This window comes from Pleurodeles waltl, chromosome 4_1 (assembly GCF_031143425.1).
Source record: "Pleurodeles waltl isolate 20211129_DDA chromosome 4_1, aPleWal1.hap1.20221129, whole genome shotgun sequence".
In the NCBI taxonomy this organism is placed as follows: Eukaryota; Metazoa; Chordata; class Amphibia; order Caudata; family Salamandridae; genus Pleurodeles; species Pleurodeles waltl.
In genome coordinates, this window is record NC_090442.1 from 37,898,326 (window position 1) to 37,925,164 (window position 26,839).

At 39.8% G+C, this 26,839-nt stretch overlaps 10 non-coding genes across 10 annotated transcripts; all 10 read right to left on the bottom strand.

Annotated features, from left to right (window-relative positions):
• Nucleotides 1-3,422: 3,422 nt before the first annotated feature.
• Nucleotides 3,423-3,495, bottom strand: TRNAR-UCG (transfer RNA arginine (anticodon UCG)). Its single transcript has one exon. It is a non-coding gene; the product is annotated as a tRNA-Arg (tRNA).
• A 1,750-nt stretch (nt 3,496-5,245) lies between these two features.
• On the bottom strand, nt 5,246-5,318 carry TRNAR-UCG (transfer RNA arginine (anticodon UCG)). Its single transcript has one exon. It is a non-coding gene; the product is annotated as a tRNA-Arg (tRNA).
• Nucleotides 5,319-7,070: 1,752 nt separating this feature from the next.
• On the bottom strand, nt 7,071-7,143 carry TRNAR-UCG (transfer RNA arginine (anticodon UCG)). The gene has a single exon. It is a non-coding gene; the product is annotated as a tRNA-Arg (tRNA).
• Nucleotides 7,144-8,895: 1,752 nt separating this feature from the next.
• TRNAR-UCG (transfer RNA arginine (anticodon UCG)) lies at nt 8,896-8,968 on the bottom strand. Its single transcript has one exon. It is a non-coding gene; the product is annotated as a tRNA-Arg (tRNA).
• Nucleotides 8,969-10,720: 1,752 nt separating this feature from the next.
• Nucleotides 10,721-10,793, bottom strand: TRNAR-UCG (transfer RNA arginine (anticodon UCG)). Its single transcript has one exon. It is a non-coding gene; the product is annotated as a tRNA-Arg (tRNA).
• A 1,747-nt stretch (nt 10,794-12,540) lies between these two features.
• On the bottom strand, nt 12,541-12,613 carry TRNAR-UCG (transfer RNA arginine (anticodon UCG)). The gene has a single exon. It is a non-coding gene; the product is annotated as a tRNA-Arg (tRNA).
• Nucleotides 12,614-14,364: 1,751 nt separating this feature from the next.
• TRNAR-UCG (transfer RNA arginine (anticodon UCG)) lies at nt 14,365-14,437 on the bottom strand. The gene has a single exon. It is a non-coding gene; the product is annotated as a tRNA-Arg (tRNA).
• A 7,218-nt stretch (nt 14,438-21,655) lies between these two features.
• Nucleotides 21,656-21,728, bottom strand: TRNAR-UCG (transfer RNA arginine (anticodon UCG)). The gene has a single exon. It is a non-coding gene; the product is annotated as a tRNA-Arg (tRNA).
• Nucleotides 21,729-23,480: 1,752 nt separating this feature from the next.
• Nucleotides 23,481-23,553, bottom strand: TRNAR-UCG (transfer RNA arginine (anticodon UCG)). The gene has a single exon. It is a non-coding gene; the product is annotated as a tRNA-Arg (tRNA).
• A 1,752-nt stretch (nt 23,554-25,305) lies between these two features.
• Nucleotides 25,306-25,378, bottom strand: TRNAR-UCG (transfer RNA arginine (anticodon UCG)). Its single transcript has one exon. It is a non-coding gene; the product is annotated as a tRNA-Arg (tRNA).
• Between the last annotated feature and the right edge of the window lie 1,461 nt (nt 25,379-26,839).

The following is a 26,839-nucleotide window of genomic DNA, read 5'->3' on the forward strand; positions in this document are numbered from 1 at the left end:
AGCCTGAACATCTAACAGATCCTGTGGGACCGAACCCAAATTCATATCCTCCCATTCTTTAGCGAGAGTATCGCACATAACTTTAAAAACATATCTCTGCGTAGGTGCATTCCATTGCAGAAAGGTGGACATAATATCAGACGTACTATATTGAGGACCCTTCTTGATCCATCTATAAGCAAGTGAGTCCAATTTTTCTCGCTCTTCGGAGTCTGGGAATTGACTACGAGACTGTCTTTGAGAAAAAGCTGGAGACACATTTAAAGCTTCAAAGAAAGGTGATAAGAGACCAGAGACAGTATCTGCAAATTGCTTACGCATAGATGGAGAATTTGACATAAGGATAGGGGACAAGGTATTAGGTGAATTAACTAAAGGAGCATTAGGAATTGCCAAAGGAGCAGAAGGCAAAGGAGTTAAAGGCAAAGCTGGCATAGGCAATACTTGAGGAGGCAAATGTGGAAAAGCTGGAGCAGGCGGAAGCACAACTGGCGGCTGAACAGGCTGTAACATCGGGGGTGCATTAGCACCTTGTACATAGGGCGGAGGCAATTTCAATAAGTGGGACATTAAGGAATCTTCCTCAAAATCTTTTCTCTTATCAAGGGAAGAGATAGGCAACGTCGGATAGCATTTATCTATTGCCATTCGATGCTGTCTGTCTGAAATTTCCATTGCATTATCTATTTCATCATCTTTGAATTGCTGAGCAGCCTGTATAATCGTCATTCCCTGTGTTTTCCTATCTCGTTTCGCTTGTTTAATTTCTCTCTGTTTGGCTTCCTTACGCCAAAGGCGAAAAGAGTCAAACATTGCCGGCCGGGCTTTTCTTTTAAATAACGTTGCTTCTAAATTATCTAGCACATCAGTTTCGAAACTACCATTTTCTGGCCATTTTAAAACACCATCTTTCTTTGTATATCGGGTCCATGTCTTATTAAAGGCAATAGGACCAACACCATGTTTAGAATAGAGCTCATATGTGGGAGTTCCAACCGAAGGAATCGGACAGGAGTCCTCAAGCTGGGAGTCCCTATTACAACCAAAGCAACAAAGTTTTCCAAACTTAGTCAGACCAGACATCTCACGATTTTTACTGGCTGTTCACAAACATCAAGGGGGTAAAACTTTCAGTTTACACAGCACAAATGCACTTACCCCTCGGCTTTGGCCACTGCAATGGCCAAATCTAAGGACCTAAGGACAAAACAAAGACCAAAATTTGTGGGCGCGACCCACCAAATACTTAACTAAGGATGTCTTCTTACACCAACAGAGGCCCGTCTATCGTCTCGCTTTACCATACATCATCAAAGAAAGGGCCAAGGCAGGGCGGCAGTCAGGGCAGCAGTCGTCAGTAGCCGTCAGGAAGGAGTAACCGCGCTGAAAAAGACCTTCGGACCACTTCGACATACAGGGGTCGCTTGACGTGGCTCGCGATTCCTCCAGAATTTTCTTGCGGGGTTCCTCACGACCTTCAGGCAGAACCGGTACCGCTGAAGCCGCCCCACGTTGGGCGCCAGTTGAAGAACCAGAACCTTATGGGCCTGGCGGCGCAGGGTACGCCTGAAATCTCCTTGGATTCACCTGCCTCAACTAACAGAGACACGGGACACTCTGTCAGGCGTAAAAGATCAGATTTTATTAGCTGCAGCTAGTACAGTTGTCCAAGAAGTACACAAGGTATGTTCTCAGGAGACTGCCACTTTACTTTGTGGCGCACAATCTTATATACCGTATAAAAACCATTTATTAACTACATACACTCCCAGAACACATAGAAAGGAGCCAGTAAGAATAATGTAAAGATAGAACAGAGCCAATAGAAATGTCGGAAAACAAGACAGCACCAATAGAAGGAATTGGAAAACAAAGTATCAAGTGACTTAAGGTTGCCTCCCCTCCAGCTGTGTTTGTCACCCCTCCCTTGAACTAATTCATTAACCGATCCACAACGAAGTTGCATGTGGTGCGATAAGTTTGTGTGCGTTTGGAGGACAGTTGTGAAATGAGAGATTACTAGCAAAGGACAGCGAAGGCCAGACGATAAGATAAGATCGGCGGAGAATAGTGTGAGCCTACAGATAGTTGAAACAAGGATTAGAAAACCAGACAGGGATTAGTGTACTCGGTCAGACCTTAATACCAGCCTTGTAAAGATAGAGGCAGAAGGCTGTTTTGAACACCATGTTGCAGAATAAGCAGAAAAGGCAGAATGGACTTCGTTCGCTGTGCTGCCTGAGTGAAGGCAACATAAAATGGCGGCGGGCCACAAAATGGCGGGTCGATACGATCGTATTAAAAATCGAATTTCCTCAATAGACTTAAACTTACACACCCTGGTCTGTGAGAGTAGTGCCCTATCTATTGCGGCATTGAGGGTAATCTGCAAGACAGAGTTCCAAAATCATCCTTTCATCTCAGTTCATGGCCACATACAGTATTTCTGCAGTCATTCGTTTCACTTTTCTGTCTTTAATTAAACTGACCATTTTAAACCTCCGCACCCACCACTTCAATCTTACCGTTTTTGTGCAGTCATAGGGCCTTGGAACTTTTGGCAAGTGGACAGAAGCAGTCAGAGAACCACATCACAATACATACTCCTTTGCCTGATACCTTTCACAATAAACTGCTCTTGGAAAAAGACGTTAACCGGTCCTTGCTCTCAGACAGACACAGAAAGCCTATCACCACCTCTACGAACATATTTCAATCAAACCAATATATATCATTCAACAATTATGCCTCTGTATCAATATAACTACAACTCGAGACAGAAAGGAATTTAAAAAACAATCTGCCCATTTGAATAACCAGCATAGTTTTAAGGACGTACAAATTGGAATATGACAATTTCAGAGTTCCTCATTCATAAGAAGTCTGTGAGATAGTATCTCAGAAAGATCTCAAGTTTATAGCAAAAATGGTTGTAAGGGTGATTTTTACCACACAATTGCAACTAGGTGCCTCAATCTGCAAGAGACCAGTCCTTGACAGATTACACAACTGGGGCAACAGCAAAGGCAGCAATTGTGTCAATCCTTTATGATTCTTCTCTAGTACTATACTTTTTCTGAGGGACAATTTGCATTATTCCTGGAGAAAATCATAGAGCTTCTATCCATGCATAGTTTCTGCTTTCTGCACGCACACACTCCCTGCACTGAATCTACCCACAGTTCTGTTCAGAATGATTGTGCCATGTCATATTGTTGTATACGTATTGCATATCCAAGGCATTTATGAAGAGGTACTTTGGTATGGCAGAAAGACAGAAAAGTAGCAATGCTGAAGGCATAACGTGACTGATTGTGCAGTTTGCATTGGGCTTTCTTAATGAGTGAGAGTGAAAGGAGTATTGTAAGAGTGTGTTTCCAGTTTGTATGTAAAGATAAGTTGGGTGCTGTGAGAAAAAAACTCAACCATGAAGGGACTCGAACCCTCAATCTTCTGATCCGAAGTCAGATGCCTTTACCATTAGGCCACATGGTCACTGACTGCAATATGTTTGGGTGTTTAGGGTTAGGTGGTATGAATGGATGTGGAACATATCAATTACAGGTGCGCAGGACAGGATCCCATACCGTCCTTCATCTTCTTTCCACCAAAGGAGTTTTTTCAAACAATATCTAGATAATTTCCAAAGTTTCATATCTTATGCTGTGCTTTTTTGCCGTTAATCCTCCTTTCTTCTTTTATTGAATACTCTGTTTTATGCTGCAATGGTATTTTTGGATTATTTGAAAAGAGAATGAAACTGCTTTGACAGTAGTTCAGACTTCCCATTTCTTGACTTGCTAATTTGCTCCCTGAATTAGCTTATACAAGTGACATGAACAGGGCCTTGACCTAAGCACGTACCTGAAAGCCTGTCACCACCTCTAGAAATAAAATTCACAGCAGCTCAAACATTCATTTTGAAAGAGAATATTTCAAGTGAGTCCAAGTTTAATTTCAATAAAGAAAGTTGTATAAAATGACACGCTGCACATTTGGGTAACCAGCATGACTCTTTTCAGTGAAGAAGTGGAATGGTTCTGTTGCAATATGCTATCACCCTGGCAAGCTGCTACGAGGAAGAGTAAACAATATGATTAGGTTTCAGCAAAAATGTATTAGTTCAGGGTGTGCACCTCAGATAGACTTAAACTTACACCCCCTGGTCTGTGAGAGTAGTGCCCTATCCATTGCGGCATTGAGGGTAATCTGCAAGACAGAGTTCCAAAATCATCCTTTCATCTCAGTTCATGGCCACATACAGTGTTTCTGCAGTCATTCGTTTCACTTTTCTGTCTTTAATTAAACTGACCATTTTAAACCTCCGGCACCCACCACTTCAATCTTTCCGTTTTTGTGCTATCATAGGGCCTTGGAACTTTTGGCAAGTGGACAGAAGCAGTCAGAGAACCACATCACAATACATACTCCTTTGCCTGATACCTTTCACAACAAACTGCTCTTGGAAAAAGACGTTAACCGGTCCTTGCTCTCAGACAGACACAGAAAGCCTATCACCACCTCTACAAACATATTTCAATCAAACCAATATATATCTTTCAACAATTATGCCTCTGTATCAATATAACTACAACTCGAGACAGAAAGGAATTTAAAAAACAATCTGCCCATTTGAATAACCAGCATAGTTTTAAGGACGTACAAATTGGAATGTGACAATTTCAGAGTTCCTCATTCATAAGAAGTCTGTGAGATAGTATCTCAGAAAGATCTCAAGTTTATAGCAAAAATGGTTGTAAGGGTGATTTTTACCACACAATTGCAACTAGGTGCCTCAATCTGCAAGAGACCAGTCCTTGACAGATTACACAACTGGGGCAACAGCAAAGGCAGCAATTGTGTCAATCCTTTATGATTCTTCTCTAGTACTATACTTTTTCTGAGGGACAATTTGCATTATTCCTGGAGAAAATCATAGAGCTTCTACCCATGCATAGTTTCTGCTTTCTGCACGCACACACTCCCTGCACTGAATCTACCCACAGTTCTGTTCGCAATGATTGTGCCATGTCATATTGTTGTATACGTATTGCTATCCGTGGCATTTATGAAGAGGTACATTGGTATGGCAGAAAGACAGAAAAGTAGCAATGCTGAAGGCATAACGTGACTGATTGTGCAGTTTGCATTGGGCTTTCTTAATGAGTGAGAGTGAAAGGAGTATTGTAAGAGTGTGTTTCCAGTTTGTATGTAAAGATAAGTTGAGTGCTGTGAGAAAAAGACTCAACCATGAAGGGACTCGAACCCTCAATCTTCTGATCCGAAGTCAGATGCCTTTACCATTAGGCCACATGGTCACTGACTGCAATATGTTTGGGTGTTTAGGGTTAGGTGGTATGAATGGATGTGGAACATATCAATTACAGGTGCGCAGGACAGGATCCCATACCGTTCTTCATCTTCTTTCCATCAAAGGAGTTTTTTCAAACAATATCTAGATAATTTCCAAAGTTTCATATCTTATGCTGTGCTTTTTTGCCGTTAATCCTCCTTTCTTCTTTTATTGAATACTCTGTTTTATGCTGCAATGGTATTTTTGGATTATTTGAAAAGAGAATGAAACTGCTTTGACAGTAGTTCAGACTTCCCATTTCTTGACTTGCTAATTTGCTCCCTGAATTAGCTTATACAAGTGACATGAACAGGGCCTTGACCTAAGCACGTACCTGAAAGCCTGTCACCACCTCTAGAAATAAAATTCACAGCAGCTGAAAACATTCATTTTGAAAGAGAATATTTCAAGTGAGTCCAAGTTTAATTTCAATAAAGAAAGTTGTATAAAATGACACGCTGCACATTTGGGTAACCAGCATGACTCTTTTCAGTGAAGAAGTGGAATGGTTCTGTTGCAATATGCTATCACCCTGGCAAGCTGCTACGAGGAAGAGTAAACAATATGATTAGGTTTCAGCAAAAATGTATTAGTTCAGGGTGTGCACCTCAGATAGACTTAAACTTACACCCCCTGGTCTGTGAGAGTAGTGCCCTATCCATTGCGGCATTGAGGGTAATCTGCAAGACAGAGTTCCAAAATCATCCTTTTATCTCAGTTCATGGCCACATACAGTGTTTCTGCAGTCATTCGTTTCACTTTTCTGTCTTTAATTAAACTGACCATTTTAAACCTCCGGCACCCACCACTTCAATCTTTCCGTTTTTGTGCTATCATAGGGCCTTGGAACTTTTGGCAAGTGGACAGAAGCAGTCAGAGAACCACATCACAATACATACTCCTTTGCCTGATACCTTTCACAACAAACTGCTCTTGGAAAAAGACGTTAACCGGTCCTTGCTCTCAGACAGACACAGAAAGCCTATCACCACCTCTACAAACATATTTCAATCAAACCAATATATATCTTTCAACAATTATGCCTCTGTATCAATATAACTACAACTCGAGACAGAAAGGAATTTAAAAAACAATCTGCCCATTTGAATAACCAGCATAGTTTTAAGGACGTACAAATTGGAATGTGACAATTTCAGAGTTCCTCATTCATAAGAAGTCTGTGAGATAGTATCTCAGAAAGATCTCAAGTTTATAGCAAAAATGGTTGTAAGGGTGATTTTTACCACACAATTGCAACTAGGTGCCTCAATCTGCAAGAGACCAGTCCTTGACAGATTACACAACTGGGGCAACAGCAAAGGCAGCAATTGTGTCAATCCTTTATGATTCTTCTCTAGTACTATACTTTTTCTGAGGGACAATTTGCATTATTCCTGGAGAAAATCATAGAGCTTCTACCCATGCATAGTTTCTGCTTTCTGCACGCACACACTCCCTGCACTGAATCTACCCACAGTTCTGTTCGCAATGATTGTGCCATGTCATATTGTTGTATACGTATTGCATATCCGTGGCATTTATGAAGAGGTACATTGGTATGGCAGAAAGACAGAAAAGTAGCAATGCTGAAGGCATAACGTGACTGATTGTGCAGTTTGCATTGGGCTTTCTTAATGAGTGAGAGTGAAAGGAGTATTGTAAGAGTGTATTTCCAGTTTGTATGTAAAGATAAGTTGAGTGCTGTGAGAAAAAGACTCAACCATGAAGGGACTCGAACCCTCAATCTCCTGATCCGAAGTCAGATGCCTTATCCATTAGGCCACATGGTCACTGACAGCAATATGTTTGGTTGTTTAGGGTTAGGTGGTATGAATGGATGTGGAACATATCAATTACAGGTGCGCCGGACAGGATCCCATACCGTTCTTCATCTTCTTTCCATCAAAGGAGTTTTTTCAAACAATATCTAGATAATTTCCAAAGTTTCATATCTTATGATGTGCTTTTTTGCTGTTAATCCTCCTTTCTTCTTTTATTGAATACTCTGTTTTATGCTGCAATGGTATTTTTGGATTATTTGAAAAGAGAATGAAACTGCTTTGACAGTAGTTCAGACTTCCCATTTCTTGACTTGCTAATTTGCTCCCTGAATTAGCTTATACAAGTGACATGAACAGGGCCTTGACCTAAGCACGTACCTGAAAGCCTGTCACCACCTCTAGAAATAAAAGTCACAGCAGCTCAAAACATTCATTTTGAAAGAGAATATTTCAAGTGAGTCCAAGTTTAATTTCAATAAAGAAAGCTGTATAAAATGACACGCTGCTCATTTGGGTAACCAGCATGACACTTTTCAGTGAAGAAGTGGAATGGTTCTGTTGCAATATACTATCACCCTGGCAAGCTGCTACGAGGAAGAGTAAACAATATGATTAGGTTTCAGCAAAAATTTATTAGTTCAGGGTGTGCACCTCAGATAGACTTAAACTTACACACCCTGGTCTGTGAGAGTAGTGCCCTATCTATTGCGGCATTGAGGGTAATCTGCAAGACAGAGTTCCAAAATCATCCTTTCATCTCAGTTCATGGCCACATACAGTATTTCTGCAGTCATTCGTTTCACTTTTCTGTCTTTAATTAAACTGACCATTTTAAACCTCCGGCACCCACCACTTCAATCTTACCGTTTTTGTGCAATCATAGGGCCTTGGAACTTTTGGCAAGTGGACAGAAGCAGTCAGAGAACCACATCACAATACATACTCCTTTGCCTGATACCTTTCACAATAAACTGCTCTTGGAAAAAGAGGTTAACCGGTCCTTGCTCTCAGACAGACACAGAAAGCCTATCACCACCTCTACGAACATATTTCAATCAAACCAATATATATCATTCAACAATTATGCCTCTGTATCAATATAACTACAACTCGAGACAGAAAGGAATTTAAAAAACAATCTGCCCATTTGAATAACCAGCATAGTTTTAAGGACGTACAAATTGGAATATGACAATTTCAGAGTTCCTCATTCATAAGAAGTCTGTGAGATAGTATCTCAGAAAGATCTCAAGTTTATAGCAAAAATGGTTGTTAGGGTGATTTTTACCACACAATTGCAACTAGGTGCCTCAATCTGCAAGAGACCAGTCCTTGACAGATTACACAACTGGGGCAACAGCAAAGGCAGCAATTGTGTCAATCCTTTATGATTCTTCTCTAGTACTATACTTTTTCTGAGGGACAATTTGCATTATTCCTGGAGAAAATCATAGAGCTTCTATCCATGCATAGTTTCTGCTTTCTGCACACACACACTCCCTGCACTGAATCTACCCACAGTTCTGTTCAGAATGATTGTGCCATGTCATATTGTTGTATACGTATTGCATATCCATGGCATTTATGAAGAGGTACTTTGGTATGGCAGAAAGACAGAAAAGTAGCAATGCTGAAGGCATAACGTGACTGATTGTGCAGTTTGCATTGGGCTTTCTTAATGAGTGAGAGTGAAAGGAGTATTGTAAGAGAGTGTTTCCAGTTTGTATGTAAAGATAAGTTGGGTGCTGTGAGAAAAAGACTAAACCATGAAGGGACTCGAACCCTCAATCTTCTGATCCGAAGTCAGACGCCTTTACCATTAGGCCACATGGTCACTGACTGCACTATGTTTGGGTGTTTAGGGTTAGGTGGTATGAATGGATGTGGAACATATCAATTACAGGTGCGCAGGACAGGATCCCATACCGTTCTTCATCTTCTTTCCATCAAAGGAGTTTTTTCAAATAATATCTAGATAATTTCCAAAGTTTCATATCTTATGCTGTGCTTTCTTGCCGTTAATCCTCCTTTCTTCTTTTATTGAATACTCTGTTTTATGCTGCAATGGTATTTTTGGATTATTTGAAAAGAGAATGAAACTGCTTTGACAGTAGTTCAGACTTCCCATTTCTTGACTTGCTAATTTGCTCCCTGAATTAGCTTATACAAGTGACATGAACAGGGCCTTGACCTAAGCACGTACCTGAAAGCCTGTCACCACCTCTAGAAATAAAATTCACAGCAGCTGAAAACATTCATTTTGAAAGAGAATATTTCAAGTGAGTCCAAGTTTAATTTCAATAAAGAAAGTTGTATAAAATGACACGCTGCACATTTGGGTAACCAGCATGACTCTTTTCAGTGAAGAAGTGGAATGGTTCTGTTGCAATATGCTATCACCCTGGCAAGCTGCTACGAGGAAGAGTAAACAATATGATTAGGTTTCAGCAAAAATGTATTAGTTAAGGGTGTGCACCTCAGATAGACTTAAACTTACACACCCTGGTCTGTGAGAGTAGTGCCCTATCCATTGCGGCATTGAGGGTAATCTGCAAGACAGAGTTCCAAAATCATCCTTTCATCTCAGTTCATGGCCACATACAGTGTTTCTGCAGTCATTCGTTTCACTTTTCTGTCTTTAATTAAACTGACCATTTTAAACCTCCGGCACCCACCACTTCAATCTTTCCGTTTTTGTGCTCTCATAGGGCCTTGGAACTTTTGGCAAGTGGACAGAAGCAGTCAGAGAACCACATCACAATACATACTCCTTTGCCTGATACCTTTCACAACAAACTGCTCTTGGAAAAAGACGTTAACCGGTCCTTGCTCTCAGACAGACACAGAAAGCCTATCACCACCTCTACAAACATATTTCAATCAAACCAATATATATCATTCAACAATTATACCTCTGTATCAATATAACTACAACTCGAGACAGAAAGGAATTTAAAAAACAATCTGCCCTTTTGAATAACCAGCAGAGTTTTAAGGACGTACAAATTGGAATGTGACAATTTCAGAGTTCCTCATTCATACGAAGTCTGTGAGATAGTATCTCAGAAAGATCTCAAGTTTATAGCAAAAATGGTTGTAAGGGTGATTTTTACCACACAATTGCAACTAGGTGACTCAATCTGCAAGAGACCAGTCCTTGACAGATTACACAACTGGGGCAACAGCAAAGGCAGCAATTGTGTCAATCCTTTATGATTCTTCTCTAGTACTATACTTTTTCTGAGGGACAATTTGCATTATTCCTGGAGGAAATCATAGAGCTTCTACCCATGCATAGTTTCTGCTTTCTGCACGAACACACTCCCTGCACTGAATCTACCCACAGTTCTGTTCAGAATGATTGTGCCATGTCATATTGTTGTATACGTATTGCATATCCATGGCATTTATGAAGAGGTTCTTTGGTATGGCAGAAAGACAGAAAAGTAGCAATGCTGAAGGTATAACGTGACTGATTGTGCAGTTTGCATTGGGCTTTCTTAATGAGTGAGAGTGAAAGGAGTATTGTAAGAGTGTGTTTCCAGTTTGTATGTAAAGATAAGTTGGGTGCTGTGAGAAAAAGACTCAACCATGAAGGGACTCGAACCCTCAATGTTCTGATCCGAAGTCAGACGCCTTATCCATTAGGCCACATGGTCACTGACTGCAACATGTTTGGGTGTTTAGGGTTAGGTGGTATGAATGGATGTGGAACATATCAATTACAGGTGCGCAGGACAGGATCCCATACCGTTCTTCATCTTCTTTCCATCAAAGGAGTTTTTTCAAACAATATCTAGATAATTTCCAAAGTTTCATATCTTATGCTGTGCTTTTTTGCCGTTAATCCTCCTTTCTTCTTTTATTGAATACTCTGTTTTATGCTGCAATGGTATTTTTGGATTATTTGAAAAGAGAATGAACTGACAGTAGTTCAGACTTCCCATTTCTTGACTTGCTAATTTGCTCCCTGAATTAGCTTATACAAGTGACCTGAACAGGGCCTTGACCTAAGCACGTACCTGAAAGCCTGTCACCACCTCTAGAAATAAAATTCACAGCAGCTCAAAACATTCATTTGGAAAGAGAATATTTCAAGTGAGTCCAAGTTTAATTTCAATAAAGAAAGCTGTATAAAATGACACGCTGCACATTTGGGTAACCAGCATGACACTTTTCAGTGAAGAAGTGGAATGGTTCTGTTGCAATATACTATCACCCTGGCAAGCTGCTACGAGGAAGAGTAAACAATATGATTAGGTTTCAGCAAAAATGTATTAGTTCAGGGTGTGCACCTCAGATAAACTTAAACTTACACACCCTGGTCTGTGAGAGTAGTGCCCTATCTATTGCGGCATTGAGGGTAATCTGTAAGACAGAGTTCCAAAATCATCCTTTCATCTCAGTTCATGGCCACATACAGTATTTCTGCAGTCATTCGTTTCACTTTTCTGTCTTTAATTAAACTGACCATTTTAAACCTCCGGCACCCACCACTTCAATCTTACTGTTTTTGTGCTACACATAGGGCCTTGGAACTTTTGGCAAGTGGGCAGAAGCAGTCAGAGAACCACATCACAATACATACTCCTTTGCCTGATACCTTTCACAATAAACTGCTCTTGGAAAAAGACGTTAACCGGTCCTTGCTCTCAGACAGACACAGAAAGCCTATCACCACCTCTACGAACATATTTCAATCAAACCAATATATATCATTCAACAATTAAGCCTCTGTATCAATATAACTATAACTCGAGACAGAAAGGAATTTAAAAAACAATCTGCCCATTTGAATAACCAGCATAGTTTTAAGGACGTACAAATTGGAATGTGACAATTTCAGAGTTCCTCATTCATAAGAAGTCTGTGAGATAGTATCTCAGAAAGATCTCAAGTTTATAGCAAAAATGGTTGTAAGGGTGATTTTTACCACAAAATTGCAACTAGGTGCCTCAATCTGCAAGAGACCAGTCCTTGACAGATTACACAACTGGGGCAACAGCAAAGGCAGCAATTGTGTCAATCCTTTATGATTCTTCTCTAGTACTATACTTTTTCTGAGGGACAATTTGCATTATTACTGGAGAAAATCATAGAGCTTCTACCCATGCATAGTTTCTGCTTTCTGCACGCACACACTCCCTGCACTGAATCTACCCACAGTTCTGTTCAGAATGATTGTGCCATGTCATATTGTTGTATACGTATTGCATATCCGTGGCATTTATGAAGAGGTACTTTGGTATGGCAGAAAGACAGAAAAGTAGCAATGCTGATGGCATAACGTGACTGATTGTGCAGTTTGCATTGGGCTTTCTTAATGAGTGAGAGTGAAAGGAGTATTGTAAGAGTGTATTTCCAGTTTGTATGTAAAGATAAGTTGAGTGCTGTGAGAAAAAGACTCAACCATGAAGGGACTCGAACCCTCAATCTCCTGATCCGAAGTCAGACGCCGTATCCATTAGGCCACATGGTCACTGACAGCAATATGTTTGGTTGTTTAGGGTTAGGTGGTATGAATGGATGTGGAACATATCAATTACAGGTGCGCAGGACAGGATCCCATACCGTTCTTCATCTTCTTTCCATCAAAGGAGTTTTTTCAAACAATATCTAGATAATTTCCAAAGTTTCATATCTTATGATGTGCTTTTTTGCTGTTAATCCTCCTTTCTTCTTTTATTGAATACTCTGTTTTATGCTGCAATGGTATTTTTGGATTATTTGAAAAGAGAATAAAACTGCTTTGACAGTAGTTCAGACTTCCCATTTCTTGACTTGCTAATTTGCTCCCTGAATTAGCTTATACAAGTGACATGAACAGGGCCTTGACCTAAGCACGTACCTGAAAGCCTGTCACCACCTCTAGAAATAAAATTCACAGCAGCTCAAACATTCATTTTGAAAGAGAATATTTCAAGTGAGTCCAAGTTTAATTTCAATAAAGAAAGCTGTATAAAATGACAAGCTGCATATTTGGGTAACCAGCATGACTCTTTTCAGTGAAGAAGTGGAATGGTTCTGTTGCAATATACTATCACCCTGGCAAGCTGCTACGAGGAAGAGTAAACAATATGATTAGGTTTCAGCAAAAATGTATTAGTTCAGGGTGTGCACCTCAGATAGACTTAAACTTACACACCCTGGTCTGTGAGAGTAGTGCCCTATCCATTGCGGCATTGAGGGTAATCTGCAAGACAGAGTTCCAAAATCATCCTTTCATCTCAGTTCATGGCCACATACAGTATTTCTGCAGTCATTCGTTTCACTTTTCTGTCTTTAATTAAACTGACCATTTTAAACCTCCGGCACCCACCTCTTCAATCTTACCGTTTTTGTGCTATCATAGGGCCTTGGAACTTTTGGCAAGTGGACAGAAGCAGTCAGAGAACCACATCACAATACATACTCCTTTGCCTGATACCTTTCACAACAAACTGCTCTTGGAAAAAGACGTTAACCGGTCCTTGCTCTCAGACAGACACAGAAAGCCTATCACCACCTCTACGAACATATTTCAATCAAACCAATATATATCTTTCAACAATTATGCCTCTGTATCAATATAACTACAACTCGAGACAGAAAGGAATTTAAAAAACAATCTGCCCATTTGAATAACCAGCATAGTTTTAAGGACGTACAAATTGGAATGTGACAATTTCAGAGTTCCTCATTCATAAGAAGTCTGTGAGATAGTATCTCAGAAAGATCTCAAGTTTATAGGAAAAATGGTTGTAAGGGTGATTTTTACCACACAATTGCAACTAGGTGCCTCAATCTGCAAGAGACCAGTCCTTGACAGATTACACAACTGGGGCAACAGCAAAGGCAGCAATTGTGTCAATCCTTTATGATTCTTCTCTAGTACTATACTTTTTCTGAGGGACAAATTGCATTATTCCTGGAGAAAATCATAGAGCTTCTACCCATGCATAGTTTCTGCTTTCTGCACGCACACACTCCCTGCACTGAATCTACCCACAGTTCTGTTCGGAATGATTGTGCCATGTCATATTGTTGTATACGTATTGCATATCCGTGGCATTTATGAAGAGGTACTTTGGTATGGCAGAAAGACAGAAAAGTAGCAATGCTGAAGGCATAACGTGACTGATTGTGCAGTTTGCATTGGGCTTTCTTAATGAGTGAGAGTGAAAGGAGTATTGTAAGAGTGTGTTTCCAGTTTGTATGTAAAGATAAGTTGAGTGCTGTGAGAAAAAGACTCAACCATGAAGGGACTCGAACCCTCAATCTTCTGATCCGAAGTCAGATGCCTTTACCATTAGGCCACATGGTCACTGACTGCAATATGTTTGGGTGTTTAGGGTTAGGTGGTATGAATGGATGTGGAACATATCAATTACAGGTGCGCAGGACAGGATCCCATACCGTTCTTCATCTTCTTTCCATCAAAGGAGTTTTTTCAAACAATATCTAGATAATTTCCAAAGTTTCATATCTTATGCTGTGCTTTTTTGCCGTTAATCCTCCTTTCTTCTTTTATTGAATACTCTGTTTTATGCTGCAATGGTATTTTTGGATTATTTGAAAAGAGAATGAAACTGCTTTGACAGTAGTTCAGACTTCCCATTTCTTGACTTGCTAATTTGCTCCCTGAATTAGCTTATACAAGTGACATGAACAGGGCCTTGACCTAAGCACGTACCTGAAAGCCTGTCACCACCTCTAGAAATAAAATTCACAGCAGCTGAAAACATTCATTTTGAAAGAGAATATTTCAAGTGAGTCCAAGTTTAATTTCAATAAAGAAAGTTGTATAAAATGACACGCTGCACATTTGGGTAACCAGCATGACTCTTTTCAGTGAAGAAGTGGAATGATTCTGTTGCAATATGCTATCACCCTGGCAAGCTGCTACGAGGAAGAGTAAACAATATGATTAGGTTTCAGCAAAAATGTATTAGTTCAGGGTGTGCACCTCAGATAGACTTAAACTTACACCCCCTGGTCTGTGAGAGTAGTGCCCTATCCATTGCGGCATTGAGGGTAATCTGCAAGACAGAGTTCCAAAATCATCCTTTCATCTCAGTTCATGGCCACATACAGTGTTTCTGCAGTCATTCGTTTCACTTTTCTGTCTTTAATTAAACTGACCATTTTAAACCTCCGGCACCCACCACTTCAATCTTACAGTTTTTGTGCAATCATAGGGCCTTGGAACTTTTGGCAAGTGGACAGAAGCAGTCAGAGAACCACATCACAATACATACTCCTTTGCCTGATACCTTTCACAATAAACTGCTCTTGGAAAAAGACGTTAACCGGTCCTTGCTCTCAGACAGACACAGAAAGCCTATCACCACCTCTACGAACATATTTCAATCAAACCAATATATATCATTCAACAATTATGCCTCTGTATCAATATAACTACAACTCGAGACAGAAAGGAATTTAAAAAACAATCTGCCCATTTGAATAACCAGCATAGTTTTAAGGACGTACAAATTGGAATATGACAATTTCAGAGTTCCTCATTCATAAGAAGTCTGTGAGATAGTATCTCAGAAAGATCTCAAGTTTATAGCAAAAATGGTTGTAAGGGTGATTTTTACCACACAATTGCAACTAGGTGCCTCAATCTGCAAGAGACCAGTCCTTGACAGATTACACAACTGGGGCAACAGCAAAGGCAGCAATTGTGTCAATCCTTTATGATTCTTCTCTAGTACTATACTTTTTCTGAGGGACAATTTGCATTATTCCTGGAGAAAATCATAGAGCTTCTATCCATGCATAGTTTCTGCTTTCTGCACGCACACACTCCCTGCACTGAATCTACCCACAGTTCTGTTCAGAATGATTGTGCCATGTCATATTGTTGTGTACGTATTGCATATCCGTGGCATTTATGAAGAGGTACTTTGGTATGGCAGAAAGACAGAAAAGTAGCAATGCTGAAGGCATAACGTGACTGATTGTGCAGTTTGCATTGGGCTTTCTTAATGAGTGAGAGTGAAAGGAGTATTGTAAGAGTGTGTTTCCAGTTTGTATGTAAAGATAAGTTGGTGCTGTTAGAAAAAGACTCAACCATGATGGGACTCGAACCCTCAACTTTTTGATCCGAAGTCAGACGCCTTATCCACTAGGCCACATGGTCACTGACTGCAGTATGTTTGGGTGTTTAGGGTTAGGTGGTATCAATGGATGTGGAATATATCAATTACAGGTGCGCAGGACAGGATCCCATACCGTTCTTCATCTTCTTTCCATCAAAGGAGTTTTTTCAAACAATATCTAGATAATTTCCAAAGTTTCATATCTTATGATGTGCTTTTTTGCCGTTAATCCTCCTTCTTCTTTTATTGAATACTCTGTTTTATGCTGCAATGGTATTTTTGGATTATTTGAAAAGAGAATGAACTGACAGTAGTTCAGACTTTCCATTTCTTGACTTGCTAATTTGCTCCCTGAATTAGCTTATACAAGTGACATGAACAGGGCCTTGACCTAAGCACGTACCTGAAAGCCTGTCACCACCTCTAGAAATAAAATTCACAGCAGCTCAAACATTCATTTTGAAAGAGAATATTTCAAGTGAGTCCAAGTTTAATTTCAATAAAGAAAGCTGTATAAAATGACAAGCTGCATATTTGGGTAACCAGCATGACTCTTTTCAGTGAAGAAGTGGAATGGTTCTGTTGCAATATACTATCACCCTGGCAAGCTGCTACGAGGAAGAGTAAACAATATGATTAGGTTTCAGCAAAAATGTATTAGTTCAGGGTGTGCACCTCAGATAGACTTAAACTTACACACCCTGGTCTGTGAGAGTAGTGCCCTATCCATTGCGGCATTGAGGGTAATCTGCAAGACAGAGTTCCAAAATCATCCTTTCATCTCAGTTCATGGCCACATACAGTATTTCTGCAGTCATTCGTTTCACTTTTCTGTCTTTAATTAAACTGACCATTTTAAACCTCCGGCACCCACCACTTCAATCTTACAGTTTTTGTGCTATCATAGGGCCATGGAACTTTTGGCAAGTGGACAGAAGCAGTCAGAGAACCACATCACAATACATACTCATTTGCCTGATACCTTTCACAACAAACTGCTCTTGGAAAAAGACGTTAACCGGTCCTTGCTCTCAGACAGACACAGAAAGCCTATCACCACCTCTATGAACATATTTCAATCAAACCAATATATATAATTCAACAATTATGCCTCTGTATCAATATAACTACAACTAGAGACAGAAAGGAATTTAAAAAACAATCTGCCCATTTGAATAACCAGCATAGTTTTAAGGACGTACAAATTGGAATGTGACAATTTCAGAGTTCCTCATTCATAAGAAGTCTGTGAGATAGTATCTCAGAAAGATCTCAAGTTTATAGCAAAAATGGTTGTAAGGGTGATTTTTACCACACAATTGCAACTAGGTGCCTCAATCTGCAAGAGACCAGTCCTTGACAGATTACACAACTGGGGCAACAGCAAAGGCAGCAATTGTGTCAATACTTTATGATTCTTCTCTAGTACTATACTTTTTCTGAGGGACAATTTGCATTATTCCTGGAGAAAATCATAGAGCTTCTACCCATGCATAGTTTCTGCTTTCTGCACGCACACACTCCCTGCACTGAATCTACCCACAGTTCTGTTCGGAATGATTGTGCCATGTCATATTGTTGTATACGTATTGCATATCCGTGGCATTTATGAAGAGGTACTTTGGTATGGCAGAAAGACAGAAAAGTAGCAATGCTGAAGGCATAACGTGACTGATTGTGCAGTTTGCATTGCGCTTTCTTAATGAGTGAGAGTGAAAGGAGTATTGTAAGAGTGTATTTCCAGTTTGTATGTAAAGATAAGTTGGGTGCTGTGAGAAAAAGACTCAACCATGAAGGGACTCGAACCCACAATCTACTGATCCGAAGTCAGACGCCTTTTCCATTAGGCCACATGGTCACTGACAGCAATATGTTTGGGTGTTTAGGGTTAGGTGGTATGAATGGATGTGGAACATATCAATTACAGGTGCGCAGGACAGGATCCCATACCGTTCTTCATCTTCTTTCCATCAAAGGAGTTTTTTCAAACAATATCTAGATAATTTCCAAAGTTTCATATCTTATGATGTGCTTTTTTGCTGTTAATCCTCCTTTCTTCTTTTATTGAACACTCTGTTTTATGCTGCAATGGTATTTTTGGATTATTTGAAAAGAGAATGAAACTGCTTTGACAGTAGTTCAGACTTCACATTTCTTGACTTGCTAATTTGCTCCCTGAATTATCTTATACAAGTGACATGAACAGGGCCTTGACCTAAGCACGTACCTGAAAGCCTGTCACCACCTCTAGAAATAAAAGTCACAGCAGCTCAAAACATTCATTTTGAAAGAGAATATTTCAAGTGAGTCCAAGTTTAATTTCAATAAAGAAAGCTGTATAAAATGACACGCTGCTCATTTGGGTAACCAGCATGACACTTTTCAGTGAAGAAGTGGAATGGTTCTGTTGCAATATACTATCACCCTGGCAAGCTGCTACGAGGAAGAGTAAACAATATGATTAGGTTTCAGCAAAAATGTATTAGTTCAGGGTGTGCACCTCAGATAGACTTAAACTTACACACCCTGGTCTGTGAGAGTAGTGCCCTATCTATTGCGGCATTGAGGGTAATCTGCAAGACAGAGTTCCAAAATCATCCTTTCATCTCAGTTCATGGCCACATACAGTATTTCTGCAGTCATTCGTTTCACTTTTCTGTCTTTAATTAAACTGACCATTTTAAACCTCCGGCACCCACCACTTCAATCTTACCGTTTTTGTGCAATCATAGGGCCTTGGAACTTTTGGCAAGTGGACAGAAGCAGTCAGAGAACCACATCACAATAAATACTCCTTTGCCTGATACCTTTCACAATAAACTGCTCTTGGAAAAAGACGTTAACCGGTCCTTGCTCTCAGACAGACACAGAAAGCCTATCACCACCTCTACGAACATATTTCAATCAAACCAATATATATCATTCAACAATTATACCTCTGTATCAATATAACTACAACTCGAGACAGAAAGGAATTTAAAAAACAATCTGCCCATTTGAATAACCAGCATAGTTTTAAGGACGTACAAATTGGAATGTGACAATTTCAGAGTTCCTCATTCATAAGAAGTCTGTGAGATAGTATCTCAGAAAGATCTCAAGTTTATAGCAAAAATGGTTGTAAGGGTGATTTTTACCACACAATTGCAACTAGGTGCCTCAATCTGCAAGAGACCAGTCCTTGACAGATTACACAACTGGGGCAACAGCAAAGGCAGCAATTGTGTCAATCCTTTATGATTCTTCTCTAGTACTATACTTTTTCTGAGGGACAATTTGCATTATTCCTGGAGAAAATCATAGAGCTTCTATCCATGCATAGTTTCTGCTTTCTGCACGCACACACTCCCTGCACTGAATCTACCCACAGTTCAGTTCAGAATTATTGTGCCATGTCATATTGTTGTATACGTATTGCATATCCAAGGCATTTATGAAGAGGTACTTTGGTATGGCAGAAAGACAGAAAAGTAGCAATGCTGAAGGCATAACGTGACTGATTGTGCAGTTTGCATTGGGCTTTCTTAATGAGTGAGAGTGAAAGGAGTATTGTAAGAGTGTGTTTCCAGGTTGTATGTAAAGATAAGTTGGGTTCTGTGAGAAAAAGACTCAACCATGAAGGGACTCAAACCCTCAATCTTCTGATCCGAAGTCAGACACCTCATCCATTAGGCCACATGGTCACTGACTGCAATATGTTTGGGTGTTTAGGGTTAGGTGGTATGAATGGATGTGGAACATATCAATTACAGGTGCGCAGGACAGGATCCCATACCGTTCTTCATCTTCTTTCCATCAAAGGAGTTTTTTCAAATAATATCTAGATAATTTCCAAAGTTTCATATCTTATGCTGTGCTTTTTTGCCGTTAATCCTCCTTACTTCTTTTATTGAATACTCTGTTTTATGCTGCAATGGTATTTTTGGATTATTTGAAAAGAGAATGAAACTGCTTTGACAGTAGTTCAGACTTCCCATTTCTTGACTTGCTAATTTGCTCCCTGAATTAGCTTATACAAGTGACATGAACAGGGCCTTGACCGAAGCACGTACCTGAAAGCCTGTCACCACCTCTAGAAATAAAATTCACAGCAGCTCAAAACATTCATTTTGAAAGAGAATATTTCAAATGAGTCCAAGTTTAATTTCAATAAAGAAAGTTGTATAAAATGACACGCTGCACATTTGGGTAACCAGCATGACTCTTTTCAGTGAAGAAGTGGAATGGTTCTGTTGCAATATACTATCACCCTGGCAAGCTGCTACGAGGAAGAGTAAACAATATGATTAGGTTTCAGCAAAAATGTATTAGTTCAGGGTGTGCACCTCAGATAAACTTAAACTTACACACCCTGGTCTGTGAGAGTAGTGCCCTATCCATTGCGGCATTGAGGGTAATCTGCAAGACAGAGTTCCAAAATCATCCTTTCATCTCAGTTCATGGCCACATACAGTGTTTCTGCAGTCATTCGTTTCACTTTTCTGTCTTTAATTAAACTGACCATTTTAAACCTCCGGCACCCACCACTTCAATCTTTCCGTTTTTGTGCTATCATAGGGCCTTGGAACTTTTGGCAAGTGGACAGAAGCAGTCAGAGAACCACATCACAATACATACTCCTTTGCCTGATACCTTTCACAACAAACTGCTCTTGGAAAAAGACGTTAACCGGTCCTTGCTCTCAGACAGACACAGAAAGCCTATCACCACCTCTACGAACATATTTCAATCAAACCAATATATATCATTCAACAATTATGCCTCTGTATCAATATAACTACAACTCGAGACAGAAAGTAATTTAAAAAACAATCTGCCCATTTGAATAACCAGCAGAGTTTTAAGGACGTACAAATTGGAATGTGATAATTTCAGAGTTCCTCATTCATAAGAAGTCTGTGAGATAGTATCTCAGAAAGATCTCACGTTTATAGCAAAAATGGTTGTAAGGGTGATTTTTACCACACAATTGCAACTAGGTGCCTCAATCTGCAAGAGACCAGTCCTTGACAGATTACACAACTGGGGCAACAGCAAAGGCAGCAATTGTGTCAATCCTTTATGATTCTTCTCTAGTACTATACTTTTTCTGAGGGACAATTTGCATTATTCCTGGAGAAAATCATAGAGCTTCTACCCATGCATAGTTTCTGCTTTCTGCACGCACACACTCCCTGCACTGAATCTACCCACAGTTCTGTTCAGAATGATTGTGCCATGTCATATTGTTGTGTACGTATTGCATATCCGTGGCATTTATGAAGAGGTACTTTGGTATGGCAGAAAGACAGAAAAGTAGCAATGCTGAAGGCATAACGTGACTGATTGTGCAGTTTGCATTGGGCTTTCTTAATGAGTGAGAGTGAAAGGAGTATTGTAAGAGTGTGTTTCCAGTTTGTATGTAAAGATAAGTTGAGTGCTGTGAGAAAAAGACTCAACCATGAAAGGACTCGAACCCTCAATCTTCTGATCCGAAGTCAGATGCCTTTACCATTAGGCCACATGGTCACTGACTGCAATATGTTTGGGTGTTTAGGGTTAGGTGGTATGAATGGATGTGGAACATATCAATTACAGGTGCGCAGGACAGGATCCCATACCGTTCTTCATCTTCTTTCCATCAAAGGAGTTTTTTCAAACAATATCTAGATAATTTCCAAAGTTTCATATCTTATGCTGTGCTTTTTTGCCGTTAATCCTCCTTTCTTCTTTTATTGAATACTCTGTTTTATGCTGCAATGGTATTTTTGGATTATTTGAAAAGAGAATGAAACTGCTTTGACAGTAGTTCAGACTTCCCATTTCTTGACTTGCTAATTTGCTCCCTGAATTAGCTTATACAAGTGACATGAACAGGGCCTTGACCTAAGCACGTACCTGAAAGCCTGTCACCACCTCTAGAAATAAAATTCACAGCACCTGAAAACATTCATTTTGAAAGAGAATATTTCAAGTGAGTCCAAGTTTAATTTCAATAAAGAAAGTTGTATAAAATGACACGCTGCACATTTGGGTAACCAGCATGACTCTTTTCAGTGAAGAAGTGGAATGGTTCTGTTGCAATATGCTATCACCCTGGCAAGCTGCTACGAGGAAGAGTAAACAATATGATTATGTTTCAGCAAAAATGTATTAGTTCAGGGTGTGCACCTCAGATAGACTTAAACTTACACCCCCTGGTCTGTGAGAGTAGTGCCCTATCCATTGCGGCATTGAGGGTAATCTGCAAGACAGAGTTCCAAAATCATCCTTTCATCTCAGTTCATGGCCACATACAGTGTTTCTGCAGTCATTCGTTTCACTTTTCTGTCTTTAATTAAACTGACCATTTTAAACCTCCGGCACCCACCACTTCAATCTTTCAGTTTTTGTGCTATCATAGGGCCTTGGAACTTTTGGCAAGTGGACAGAAGCAGTCAGAGAACCACATCACAATACATACTCCTTTGCCTGATACCTTTCACAACAAACTGCTCTTGGAAAAAGACGTTAACCGGTCCTTGCTCTCAGACAGACACAGAAAGCCTATCACCACCTCTACAAACATATTTCAATCAAACCAATATATATCTTTCAACAATTATGCCTCTGTATCAATATAACTACAACTCGAGACAGAAAGGAATTTAAAAAACAATCTGCCCATTTGAATAACCAGCATAGTTTTAAGGACGTACAAATTGGAATGTGACAATTTCAGAGTTCCTCATTCATAAGAAGTCTGTGAGATAGTATCTCAGAAAGATCTCAAGTTTATAGCAAAAATGGTTGTAAGGGTGATTTTTACCACACAATTGCAACTAGGTGCCTCAATCTGCAAGAGACCAGTCCTTGACAGATTACACAACTGGGGCAACAGCAAAGGCAGCAATTGTGTCAATCCTTTATGATTCTTCTCTAGTACTATACTTTTTCTGAGGGACAATTTGCATTATTCCTGGAGAAAATCATAGAGCTTCTACCCATGCATAGTTTCTGCTTTCTGCACGCACACACTCCCTGCACTGAATCTACCCACAGTTCTGTTCGCAATGATTGTGCCATGTCATATTGTTGTATACGTATTGCATATCCGTGGCATTTATGAAGAGGTACATTGGTATGGCAGAAAGACAGAAAAGTAGCAATGCTGAAGGCATAACGTGACTGATTGTGCAGTTTGCATTGGGCTTTCTTAATGAGTGAGAGTGAAAGGAGTATTGTAAGAGTGTATTTCCAGTTTGTATGTAAAGATAAGTTGAGTGCTGTGAGAAAAAGACTCAACCATGAAGGGACTCGAACCCTCAATCTCCTGATCCGAAGTCAGATGCCTTATCCATTAGGCCACATGGTCACTGACAGCAATATGTTTGGTTGTTCAGGGTTAGGTGGTATGAATGGATGTGGAACATATCAATTACAGGTGCGCAGGACAGGATCCCATACCGTTCTTCATCTTCTTTCCATCAAAGGAGTTTTTTCAAACAATATCTAGATAATTTCCAAAGTTTCATATCTTATGATGTGCTTTTTTGCTGTTAATCCTCCTTTCTTCTTTTATTGAATACTCTGTTTTATGCTGCAATGGTATTTTTGGATTATTTGAAAAGAGAATGAAACTGCTTTGACAGTAGTTCAGACTTCCCATTTCTTGACTTGCTAATTTGCTCCCTGAATTAGCTTATACAAGTGACATGAACAGGGCCTTGACCTAAGCACGTACCTGAAAGCCTGTCACCACCTCTAGAAATAAAAGTCACAGCAGCTCAAAACATTCATTTTGAAAGAGAATATTTCAAGTGAGTCCAAGTTTAATTTCAATAAAGAAAGCTGTATAAAATGACACGCTGCTCATTTGGGTAACCAGCATGACACTTTTCAGTGAAGAAGTGGAATGGTTCTGTTGCAATATACTATCACCCTGGCAAGCTGCTACGAGGAAGAGTAAACAATATGATTAGGTTTCAGCAAAAATGTATTAGTTCAGGGTGTGCACCTCAGATAGACTTAAACTTACACCCCCTGGTCTGTGAGAGTAGTGCCCTATCTATTGCGGCATTGAGGGTAATCTGCAAGACAGAGTTCCAAAATCATCCTTTCATCTCAGTTCATGGCCACATACAGTATTTCTGCAGTCATTCGTTTCACTTTTCTGTCTTTAATTAAACTGACCATTTTAAACCTCCGGCACCCACCACTTCAATCTTACCGTTTTTGTGCAATCATAGGGCCTTGGAACTTTTGGCAAGTGGACAGAAGCAGTCAGAGAACCACATCACAATACATACTCCTTTGCCTGATACCTTTCACAATAAACTGCTCTTGGAAAAAGAGGTTAACCGGTCCTTGCTCTCAGACAGACACAGAAAGCCTATCACCACCTCTACGAACATATTTCAATCAAACCAATATATATCATTCAACAATTATGCCTCTGTATCAATATAACTACAACTCGAGACAGAAAGGAATTTAAAAAACAATCTGCCCATTTGAATAACCAGCATAGTTTTAAGGACGTACAAATTGGAATATGACAATTTCAGAGTTCCTCATTCATAAGAAGTCTGTGAGATAGTATCTCAGAAAGATCTCAAGTTTATAGCAAAAATGGTTGTAAGGGTGATTTTTACCACACAATTGCAACTAGGTGCCTCAATCTGCAAGAGACCAGTCCTTGACAGATTACACAACTGGGGCAACAGCAAAGGCAGCAATTGTGTCAATCCTTTATGATTCTTCTCTAGTACTATACTTTTTCTGAGGGACAATTTGCATTATTCCTGGAGAAAATCATAGAGCTTCTATCCATGCATAGTTTCTGCTTTCTGCACACACACACTCCCTGCACTGAATCTACCCACAGTTCTGTTCAGAATGATTGTGCCATGTCATATTGTTGTATACGTATTGCATATCCATGGCATTTATGAAGAGGTACTTTGGTATGGCAGAAAGACAGAAAAGTAGCAATGCTGAAGGCATAACGTGACTGATTGTGCAGTTTGCATTGGGCTTTCTTAATGAGTGAGAGTGAAAGGAGTATTGTAAGAGAGTGTTTCCAGTTTGTATGTAAAGATAAGTTGGGTGCTGTGAGAAAAATACTCAACCATGAAGGGACTCGAACCCTCAATCTTCTGATCCGAAGTCAGACGCCTTTACCATTAGGCCACATGGTCACTGACTGTGCTATTTTTGGGTGTTTAGGGTTAGGTGGTATGAATGGATGTGGAACATATCAATTACAGGTGCGCAGGACAGGATCCCATACCGTTCTTCATCTTCTTTCCATCAAAGGAGTTTTTTCAAATAATATCTAGATAATTTCCAAAGTTTCATATCTTATGCTGTGCTTTCTTGCCGTTAATCCTCCTTTCTTCTTTTATTGAATACTCTGTTTTATGCTGCAATGGTATTTTTGGATTATTTGAAAAGAGAATGAAACTGCTTTGACAGTAGTTCAGACTTCCCATTTCTTGACTTGCTAATTTGCTCCCTGAATTAGCTTATACAAGTGACATGAACAGGGCCTTGACCTAAGCACGTACCTGAAAGCCTGTCACCACCTCTAGAAATAAAATTCACAGCAGCTGAAAACATTCATTTTGAAAGAGAATATTTCAAGTGAGTCCAAGTTTAATTTCAATAAAGAAAGTTGTATAAAATGACACGCTGCACATTTGGGTAACCAGCATGACTCTTTTCAGTGAAGAAGTGGAATGGTTCTGTTGCAATATGCTATCACCCTGGCAAGCTGCTACGAGGAAGAGTAAACAATATGATTAGGTTTCAGCAAAAATGTATTAGTTCAGGGTGTGCACCTCAGATAGACTTAAACTTACACCCCCTGGTCTGTGAGAGTAGTGCCCTATCCATTGCGGCATTGAGGGTAATCTGCAAGACAGAGTTCCAAAATCATCCTTTCATCTCAGTTCATGGCCACAAACAGTGTTTCTGCAGTCATTCGTTTCACTTTTCTGTCTTTAATTAAACTGACCATTTTAAACCTCCGGCACCCACCACTTCAATCTTACTGTTTTTGTGCTACACATAGGGCCTTGGAACTTTTGGCAAGTGGGCAGAAGCAGTCAGAGAACCACATCACAATACATACTCCTTTGCCTGATACCTTTCACAATAAACTGCTCTTGGAAAAAGACGTTAACCGGTCCTTGCTCTCAGACAGACACAGAAAGCCTATCACCACCTCTACGAACATATTTCAATCAAACCAATATATATCATTCAACAATTATGCCTCTGTATCAATATAACTATAACTCGAGACAGAAAGGAATTTAAAAAACAATCTGCCCATTTGAATAACCAGCATAGTTTTAAGGACGTACAAATTGGAATGTGACAATTTCAGAGTTCCTCATTCATAAGAAGTCTGTGAGATAGTATCTCAGAAAGATCTCAAGTTTATAGCAAAAATGGTTGTAAGGGTGATTTTTACCACAAAATTGCAACTAGGTGCCTCAATCTGCAAGAGACCAGTCCTTGACAGATTACACAACTGGGGCAACAGCAAAGGCAGCAATTGTGTCAATCCTTTATGATTCTTCTCTAGTACTATACTTTTTCTGAGGGACAATTTGCATTATTACTGGAGAAAATCATAGAGCTTCTACCCATGC